Source organism: Procambarus clarkii, chromosome 25 (genome assembly GCF_040958095.1).
Source record: "Procambarus clarkii isolate CNS0578487 chromosome 25, FALCON_Pclarkii_2.0, whole genome shotgun sequence".
In the NCBI taxonomy this organism is placed as follows: domain Eukaryota; kingdom Metazoa; phylum Arthropoda; class Malacostraca; order Decapoda; family Cambaridae; genus Procambarus; species Procambarus clarkii.
In genome coordinates, this window is record NC_091174.1 from 45,677,910 (window position 1) to 45,688,427 (window position 10,518).

Consider the following 10,518-nt stretch of genomic DNA (forward strand, 5'->3'; position numbering starts at 1 on the left):
GGGGGTGTATGACCAGTGTATGGGGTTTTGGATGTGTATGACCAGTGTGTGGGGTGGGGGTGTGTATGACCAGTGTGATGGGTGGGGGTGTGTATGACAAGTGTTTGTGGTAGGGGTGTGTATGACCAGTGTATAGGGGATTGGATGTGAATGACCAGTGTGTGGGGTGGGGATGTGTATGACCAGTGTGTGGGGTGGGGGTGTGTATGACCAGTGTGTTGGGTGGGGGTGTGTATGACCAGTGTGTGGGATGGGGGGGTGTATGACCAGTGTATGGTGGTTTGGATGTGTATGACCAGTGTGTGGGGTGGGGGTGTGTATGACCAGTGTGAGGTGTGGGGGTGTGTATGACAAGTGTGTGTGGTAGGGGTGTGTATGACCAGTGTATGGGGGATTGGATGTGAATGACTAGTGTGTGGGGTGGGGGTGTGTATGACCAGTGTGTGGGGTGGGGGTGTGTATGACAATTGTGTGGGGTGAGGGTGTGTTTGACCAGTGTGTGGGGGATTGGATGTGTATGACCAGTGTGTGGGGTGGGGGAGTGTATGACCAGTGTGTGGGGTGGGGGTGTGTATGACCAGTGTGTGGGGTGGGGGTGTGTTTGACCAGGGTATGGGGGATTGGATGTGTATGACCAGTGTGTGGGATGGGGGTGTGTATGACCAGTGTGTGGGGTGGGGGTGTGTATGACCAGTGTGTGGGGTGGGGGTGTGTATGACCAGTCTGTGGGATGGGGTAAGTGTAGGACCAGTGTGTTGGGTGGGGGTGTGTATGACCAGTGTGTGGGGTGTTGGTGTGTATGACCAGTGTGTGGGATAGGAGTGTGTATGACCAGTGTGTGGATAGGGGTGTGTATGACCAGTGTGTGGGGTGGGAGTGTGTATGACCAGTGTGTGGGGTGGGGATGTGAATGACCAGTGTGTGGGGTGGGGGTGTGTATGACCAGTGTGTGGGGTGATGGTGTGTATGACCAGAGTGTGGGGTGGGGGGGTGTGTATGACCAGTGTGTGGGGTAGGGGTGTGTATGACCAGTGTGTGGGGTGGGGGTGTGTATGACCAGTGTGTGGGATGGAGGATGTGTATGACCAGTGTGTGGGGTGGGCATGTGTATGATCAGTGTGTGGGGTGGGGTGTGTATGAACAGCGTGTGGGGTGGAGGTGTGTATGACCAGTGTGTGGGGTGGAGGTGTGTATGACCAGTGTGTGGGGTAGGGTGTGTATGACCAGTGTGTGGGGTGGAGGTGTATATGACCAGTGTGTGGGGTGGGGGTGTGTATGACCAGTGTGTGGGATGGGGGGGGGGGGTGTATGACCAGTGTATGCGGGTTTGGAAGTGTATGACCAGTGTGTGGGGTGGGGGTGTGTATGACCAGTGTGAGGGGTGGGGGTGTGTATGACAAGTGTGTGTGGTAGGGGTGTGTATGACCAGTGTATGGGGGATTAGATGTGAATGACCAGTGTGTGGGGTGGGGGGGTGTATGACCAGTGTGTGGGGTGGGGTGTGTATGACCAGTGTGTGGGGTGGGGGTGTGTATGACCAGTGTGTGGGGTGGGGGTGTGTATGACCAGTCTGTGGGGTGGGGGGTGTGTAGGACCAGTGTGTTGGGTGGGGGTGTGTATGACCAGTGTGTGGGGTGTTGGTGTGTATGACCAGTGTGTGGGATAGAAGTGTGTATGACCAGTGTGTGGGGTTGGAGTGTGTATGACCAGTGTGTGGGGTGGGGATGTGAATGACCAGTGTGTGGGGTGGGGGTGTGTATGCCCAGTGTGTGGGGTGATGGTGTGTATGACCAGAGTGTGGGGTGGGGGGTGTGTATGACCAGTGTGTGGGGTGGGGGTGTGTATGACCAGTGTGTGGGGGATTGGATGTGTATGACCAGTGTGTGGGGTGGGGGTGTGTATGACCAGTGTGTGGGGTGGGGGTGTGAATGACCAGTGTATGGGGGATTGGATGTGTATGACCAGTGTGTGGGGTGGGGGTGTGTATGACCGGTGTGTGGGGTGGGGGTGTGTATGACCAGTGTGTGGGGTGGGGGTGTGTATGACCAGAGGGTGGGGTGGGGGTGTGTATGACCAGTGTGTGGGGTGGGGGGAGTGTAGGTCCAGTGTGTTGGGTGGGGGTGTGTATGACCAGTGTGTGGGGTGTTGGTGTGTATGACCAGTGTGTGGATAGGGGTGTGTATGACCAGTGTGTGGGGTGGGAGTGTGTATGACCTGTGTGTGGGGTGGGGATGTGAATGACCAGTGTGTGGGGTGGGGGTGTGTATGACCAGTGTGTGGGGTGATGGTGTGTATGACCAGAGTGTGGGGTGGGGGTGTGTGTATGACCAGTGTGTGGGGTAGGGGTGTGTATGACCAGTGTGTGGGGTGGGGGTGTGTATGATCAGTGTGTGGGGTGGGGTGTGTATGAACAGCGTGTAGGGTGGAGGTGTGTATGACCAGTGTGTGGGGTGGAGGTGTGTATGACCAGTGTGTGGGGTGGGGTGTGTATGACCAGTGTGTGGGGTGGAGGTGTATATGACCAGTGTGTGGGGTGGGGGGGTGTATGACCAGTGTATGCGGGTTTGGATGTGTATGACCAGTGTGTGGGGTGGGGGTGTGTATGACCAGTGTGAGGGGTGGGGGTGTGTATGACAAGTGTGTGTGGTAGGGGTGTGTATGACCAGTGTATGGGGGATTGGATGTGAATGACCAGTGTTTGGGGTGGGGGTGTGTATGACCAGTGTGTGGGGTGGGGGAGTGTATGACCAGTGTGTGGGGGTGGGGGGTGTATGACCAGTGTGTGGGGTAGGGGTGTGATTGACCAGTGTGTGGGTTGGGGGTGTGTATGACCAGTGTGTGGGGTAGGGGTGTGTATGACCAGTGTGTGGGGTAGGGTGTGTATGACCAGTGTGTGGGGTGGAGGTGTGTATGACCAGTGTGTGGGATGGAGGTGTGAATGACAAGTGTGTGGGGTGGAGGTGTGTATGACCAGTGTGTAGTGTGGGAGAGTGTAAGACCAGTGTGTGGGGTGGGGGTGTGTATGACCAGTGTGTGAGGTGGGGGGGTGTATGACCAGTGTGTTGGGTGGAAGTGTGTATGACCAGTGTGTGGGGTGGAGGTGTGTATGACCAGTGTGTGGGGTGGGGTGTGTATGACCAGTGTGTGGGGTGGAGGTGTATATGACCAGTGTGTGGGGTGGGGGTGTGTATGACCAGTGTGTGGGGTGGGGGTGTGTATGACCAGTGTGAGGGGTGGGGGTGTGTATGACAAGTGTGTGTGGTAGGGGTGTGTATGACCAGTGTATGGGGGATTGGATGTGAATGACCAGTGTGTGGGGTAGGGGTGTGTATGACCAGTGTGTGGGGTGGGGGTGTGTATGACAAGTGTGTGGGGTGAGGGTGTGTATGACCAGTGTGAGGGGGATTGGATGTGTATGACCAGTGTGTGGGGTGGGGGTGTGTATGACCAGTGTGTGGGGTGGGGGTGTGTATGACCAGTGTGTGGGGGTGGGGGTGTGTTTGACCAGTGTATGGGGGATTGGATGTGTGTATGACCAGTGTGTGGGGTGGGGGTGTGTATGACCAGTGTGTGGGGTGGGGGTGTGTATGACCAGTGTGTGGGGTGGGGGTGTGTATGACCAGAGTGTGGGGTGGGGGTGTGTATGACCAGTGTGTGGGGTGGGGGGAGTGTAGGACCAGTGTGTTGGGTGGGGGTGTGTATGACCAGTGTGTGGGGTGTTGGTGTGTATGACCAGTGTGTGGGATAGAGGTGTGTATGACCAGTGTGTGGGGTGGGAGTGTGTATGACCAGTGTGTGGGGTGGGGATGTGTATGACCAGTGTGTGGGGTGATGGTGTGTATGACCAGAGTGTGGGGTGGGGGGGTGTGTATGACCAGTGTGTGGGGTACGGGTGTGTATGACCAGTGTGTGGGGTGGGGGTGTGTATGACCAGTGTGTGGGATGGAGGATGTGTATGACCAGTGTGTGGGGTGGGCTTGTGTATGATAAGTGTGTGGGGTGGGGTGTGTATGAACAGCGTGTGGGGTGGAGGTGTGTATGACCAGTGTGTGGGGTGGAGGTGTGTATGACCAGTGTGTGGGGTGGAGGTGTATATGACCAGTGTGTGGGGTGGGGGTGTGTATGACCAGTGTGTGGGATGGGGGGGTGTATGACCAGTGTATGGGGGTTTGGATGTGTATGACCAGTGTGTGGGGTGGGGGTGTGCATGACCAGTGTGAGGGGGGGGGGGTGTGTATGACAAGTGTTTGTGGTAGGGGTGTGTATGACCAATGTATAGGGGATTGGATGTGAATGACCAGTGTGTGGGGTGGGGATGTGTATGACCAGTGTGTGGGGTGGGGGTGTGTATGACAAGTGTGTAGGGTGGAGGTGTGTATGACCAGTGTGTGGGGTGGGGTGTGTATGACCAGTGTGTGGGGTGGAGGTGTATATGACCAGTGTGTTGGGTGGGGGTGTGTATGACCAGTGTGTGGGATGGGGGGGGTGTATGACCAGTGTATGGTGGTTTGGATGTGTATGACCAGTGTGTGGGGTGTGGGTGTGTATGACCAGTGTGAGGTGTGGGGGTGTGTATGACAAGTGTGTGTGGTAGGGGTGTGTATGACCAGTGTATGGGGGATTGGATGTGAATGACCAGTGTGTGGGGTGGGGTGTGTATGACCAGTGTGTGGGGTGGGGGTGTGTATGACAATTGTGTGGGGTGAGGGTGTGTATGACCAGTGTGTGGGGGATTGGATGTGTATGACCAGTGTGTGGGGTGGGGGTGTGTATGACCAGTGTGTGGGGTGGGGGTGTGTATGACCAGTGTGTGGGGTGGGGGTGTGTATGACCAGTGTGTGGGGTGGGGGTGTGTTTGACCAGTGTATGGGGGATTGGATGTGTATGACCAGTGTGTGGGGTGGGGGTGTGTATGACCAGTGTGTGGGGTGGGGGTGTGTATGACCAGTGTGTGGGGTGGGGGTGTGTATGACCAGTGTGTGGGGTGGGGGTGTGTATGACCAGTGTGTGGGGTGAGGGGAGTGTAGGACCAGTGTGTTGGGTGGGGGTGTGTATGACCAGTGTGTGGGGTGTTGGTGTGTATGACCAGTGTGTGGGATAGGAGTGTGTATGACCAGTGTGTGGGGTTGGAGTGTGTATGACCAGTGTGTGGGGTGGGGATGTGAATGACCAGTGTGTGGGGTGGGGGTGTGTATGACCAGTGTGTGGGGTGATGGTGTGTATGACCAGAGTGTGGGGTGGGGGGGTGTATGACCAGTGTGTAGGGGTGGGGGTGTATGACCAGTGTGTGGGGTAGGGGTGTGAATGACCAGTGTGTGGGTTGGGGGTGTGTATGACCAGTGTGTGGGGTAGGGGTGTGTATGACCAGTGTGTGGGGTAGGGTGTGTATGACCATTGTGTGGGGTGGAGGTGTGTATGACCAGTGTGTGGGATGGAGGTGTGAATGACAAGTGTGTGGGGTGGAGGTGTGTATGACCAGTGTGTGGGGTGGGAGAGTGTAAGACCAGTGTGTGGGGTGGGGGTGTGTATGACCAGTGTGTGAGGTGGGGGGGTGTATGACCAGTGTGTGGGGTGGAGGTGTGTATGACCAGTGTGTGGGGTGGAGGTGTGTATGACCAGTGTGTGGGGTGGGGTGTGTATGACCAGTGTGTGGGGTGGAGGTGTATATGACCAGTGTGTGGGGTGGGGGTGTGTATGACCAGTGTGTGGGATGGAGGGGTGTATGACCAGTGTATGGGGGTTTGGATGTGTATGACCAGTGTGTGGGGTGGGGGTGTGTATGACCAGTGTGATGGGTGGGGGTGTGTATGACAAGTGTGTGTGGTAGGGGTGTGTATGACCAGTGTATGGGGGATTGGATGTGAATGACCAGTGTGTGGGGTGGGGGTGTGTATGACCAGTGTGTGGGGTGGGGGTGTGTATGATAAGTGTGTGGGGTGAGGGTGTGTATGACCAGTGTGTGGGGGATTGGATGTGTATGACCAGTGTGTGGGGTGGGGGTGTGTATGACCAGTGTGTGGGGTGGGGGTGTGTATGACCAGTGTGTGGGGGTGGGGGTGTGTTTGACCAGTGTATGTGGGAATGGATGTGTATGACCAGTGTGTGGGGTGGGGGTGTGTATGACCAGTGTGTGGGGTGGAGGTGTGTATGACCAGTGTGTGGGGTGGGGGTGTGTATGACCAGAGTGTGGGGTGGGGGTGTGTATGACCAGTGTGTGGGGTGGGGGGAGTGTAGGACCAGTGTGTTGGGTGGGGGTGTGTATGACCAGTGTGTGGGGTGTTGGTGTGTATGACCAGTGTGTGGGATAGAGGTGTGTATGACCAGTGTGTGGGGTGGGAGTGTGTATGACCAGTGTGTGGGGTGGGGATGTGAATGACCAGTGTGTGGGGTGGGGGAGTGTATGACCAGTGTGTGGGGTGATGGTGTGTATGACGAGAGTGTGGGGTGGGGGGGTGTGTATGACCAGTGTGTGGGGTAGGGGTGTGTATGACCAGTGTGTGGGGTGGGGGTGTGTATGACCAGTGTGTGGGATGGAGGATGTGTATGATCAGTGTGTGGGGTGGGGTGTGTATGAACAGCGTGTGGGGTGGAGGTGTGTATGACCAGTGTGTGGGGTGGAGGTGTGTATGACCAGTGTGTGGGGTGGAGTGTGTATGACCAGGGTGTGGGGTGGAGGTGTATATGACCAGTGTGTGGGGTGGGGGTGTGTATGACCAGTGTGTGGGATGGGGGGGTGTATGACCAGTGTATGGGGGTTTGGATGTGTATGACCAGTGTGTGGGGTGGGGGTGTGCATGACCAGTGTGAGGGGTGGGGGTGTGTATGACAAGTGTTTGTGGTAGGGGTGTGTATGACCAGTGTATAGGGGATTGGATGTGAATGACCAGTGTGTGGGGTGGGGATGTGTATGACCAGTGTGTGGGGTGGGGGTGTTTATGACAAGTGTGTGGGGTGGAGGTGTGTATGACCAGTGTGTGGGGTGGGGTGTGTATGACCAGTGTGTGGGGTGGAGGTGTATATGACCAGTGTGTTGGGTGGGGGTGTGTATGACCAGTGTGTGGGATGGGGGGGTGTATGACCAGTGTATGGTGGTTTGGATGTGTATGACCAGTGTGTGGGGTGGGGGTGTGTATGACCAGTGTGAGGTGTGGGGGTGTGTATGACAAGTGTGTGTGGTAGGGGTGTGTATGACCAGTGTATGGGGGATTGGATGTGAATGACCAGTGTGTGGGGTGGGGGGTGTGTATGACCAGTGTGTGGGGTGGGGGTGTGTATGACAATTGTGTGGGGTGAGGGTGTGTATGACCAGTGTGTGGGGGATTGGATGTGTATGACCAGTGTGTGGGGTGGGGGTGTGTATGACCAGTGTGTGGGGTGGGGGTGTGTATGACCAGTGTGTGGGGTGGGGGGGTGTTTGACCAGTGTATGGGGGTTGGATGTGTATGACCAGTGTGTGGGGTGGGGGTGTGTATGACCAGTGTGTGGGGTGGGGGTGTGTATGACCAGTGTGTGGGGTGGGGGTGTATATGACCAGTGTGTTGGGTGGGGGTGTGTATGACCAGTGTGTGGGATGGGGGGGTGTATGACCAGTGTATGGTGGTTTGGATGTGTATGACCAGTGTGTGGGGTGTGGGTGTGTATGACCAGTGTGAGGTGTGGGGGTGTGTATGACAAGTGTGTGTGGTAGGGGTGTGTATGACCAGTGTATGGGGGATTGGATGTGAATGACCAGTGTGTGGGGTGGGGTGTGTATGACCAGTGTGTGGGGTGGGGGTGTGTATGACAATTGTGTGGGGTGAGGGTGTGTATGACCAGTGTGTGGGGGATTGGATGTGTATGACCAGTGTGTGGGGTGGGGGTGTGTATGACCAGTGTGTGGGGTGGGGGTGTGTATGACCAGTGTGTGGGGTGGGGGTGTGTATGACAATTGTGTGGGGTGAGGGTGTGTATGACCAGTGTGTGGGGGATTGGATGTGTATGACCAGTGTGTGGGGCGGGGGTGTGTATGACCAGTGTGTGGGGTGGGGGTGTGTATGACCAGTGTGTGGGGTGGGGGTGTGTATGACCAGTGTGTGGGGTGGGGGGGTGTTTGACCAGTGTATGGGGGATTGGATGTGTATGACCAGTGTGTGGGGTGGGGGTGTGTATGACCAGTGTGTGGGGTGGGGGTGTGTATGACCAGTGTGTGGGGTGGGGGTGTGTATGACCAGAGTGTGGGGTGGGGGTGTGTATGACCAGTGTGTGGGGTGGGGGGAGTGTAGGACCAGTGTGTTGGGTGGGGGTGTGTATGACCAGTGTGTGGGGTGTTGGTGTGTATGACCAGTGTGTGGGATAGAGGTGTGTATGACCAGTGTGTGGGGTGGGAGTGTGTATGACCAGTGTGTGGGGTGGGGATGTGTATGACCAGTGTGTGGGGTGATGGTGTGTATGACCAGAGTGTGGGGTGGGGGGGTGTGTATGACCAGTGTGTGGGGTACGGGTGTGTATGACCAGTGTGTGGGGTGGGGGTGTGTATGACCAGTGTGTGGGATGGAGGATGTGTATGACCAGTGTGTGGGGTGGGCTTGTGTATGATAAGTGTGTGGGGTGGGGTGTGTATGAACAGCGTGTGGGGTGGAGGTGTGTATGACCAGTGTGTGGGGTGGAGGTGTGTATGACCAGTGTGTGGGGTGGAGGTGTATATGACCAGTGTGTGGGGTGGGGGTGTGTATGACCAGTGTGTGGGATGGGGGGGTGTATGACCAGTGTATGGGGGTTTGGATGTGTATGACCAGTGTGTGGGGTGGGGGTGTGCATGACCAGTGTGAGGGGGGGGGGTGTGTATGACAAGTGTTTGTGGTAGGGGTGTGTATGACCAATGTATAGGGGATTGGATGTGAATGACCAGTGTGTGGGGTGGGGATGTGTATGACCAGTGTGTGGGGTGGGGGTGTGTATGACAAGTGTGTAGGGTGGAGGTGTGTATGACCAGTGTGTGGGGTGGGGTGTGTATGACCAGTGTGTGGGGTGGAGGTGTATATGACCAGTGTGTTGGGTGGGGGTGTGTATGACCAGTGTGTGGGATGGGGGGGGTGTATGACCAGTGTATGGTGGTTTGGATGTGTATGACCAGTGTGTGGGGTGTGGGTGTGTATGACCAGTGTGAGGTGTGGGGGTGTGTATGACAAGTGTGTGTGGTAGGGGTGTGTATGACCAGTGTATGGGGGATTGAATGTGAATGACCAGTGTGTGGGGTGGGGTGTGTATGACCAGTGTGTGGGGTGGGGGTGTGTATGACAATTGTGTGGCGTGAGGGTGTGTATGACCAGTGTGTGGGGGATTGGATGTGTATGACCAGTGTGTGGGGTGGGGGTGTGTATGACCAGTGTGTGGGGTGGGGGTGTGTATGACCAGTGTGTGGGGTGGGGGTGTGTATGACCAGTGTGTGGGGTGGGGGTGTGTTTGACCAGTGTATGGGGGATTGGATGTGTATGACCAGTGTGTGGGGTGGGGGTGTGTATGACCAGTGTGTGGGGTGGGGGTGTGTATGACCAGTGTGTGGGGTGGGGGTGTGTATGACCAGTGTGTGGGGTGGGGGTGTGTATGACCAGTGTGTGGGGTGAGGGGAGTGTAGGACCAGTGTGTTGGGTGGGGGTGTGTATGACCAGTGTGTGGGGTGTTGGTGTGTATGACCAGTGTGTGGGATAGGAGTGTGTATGACCAGTGTGTGGGGTTGGAGTGTGTATGACCAGTGTGTGGGGTGGGGATGTGAATGACCAGTGTGTGGGGTGGGGGTGTGTATGACCAGTGTGTGGGGTGATGGTGTGTATGACCAGAGTGTGGGGTGGGGGGGTGTATGACCAGTGTGTAGGGGTGGGGGTGTATGACCAGTGTGTGGGGTAGGGGTGTGAATGACCAGTGTGTGGGTTGGGGGTGTGTATGACCAGTGTGTGGGGTAGGGGTGTGTATGACCAGTGTGTGGGGTAGGGTGTGTATGACCATTGTGTGGGGTGGAGGTGTGTATGACCAGTGTGTGGGATGGAGGTGTGAATGACAAGTGTGTGGGGTGGAGGTGTGTATGACCAGTGTGTGGGGTGGGAGAGTGTAAGACCAGTGTGTGGGGTGGGGGTGTGTATGACCAGTGTGTGAGGTGGGGGGGTGTATGACCAGTGTGTGGGGTGGAGGTGTGTATGACCAGTGTGTGGGGTGGAGGTGTGTATGACCAGTGTGTGGGGTGGGGTGTGTATGACCAGTGTGTGGGGTGGAGGTGTATATGACCAGTGTGTGGGGTGGGGGTGTGTATGACCAGTGTGTGGGATGGAGGGGTGTATGACCAGTGTATGGGGGTTTGGATGTGTATGACCAGTGTGTGGGGTGGGGGTGTGTATGACCAGTGTGATGGGTGGGGGTGTGTATGACAAGTGTGTGTGGTAGGGGTGTGTATGACCAGTGTATGGGGGATTGGATGTGAATGACCAGTGTGTGGGGTGGGGGTGTGTATGACCAGTGTGTGGGGTGGGGGTGTGTATGATAAGTGTG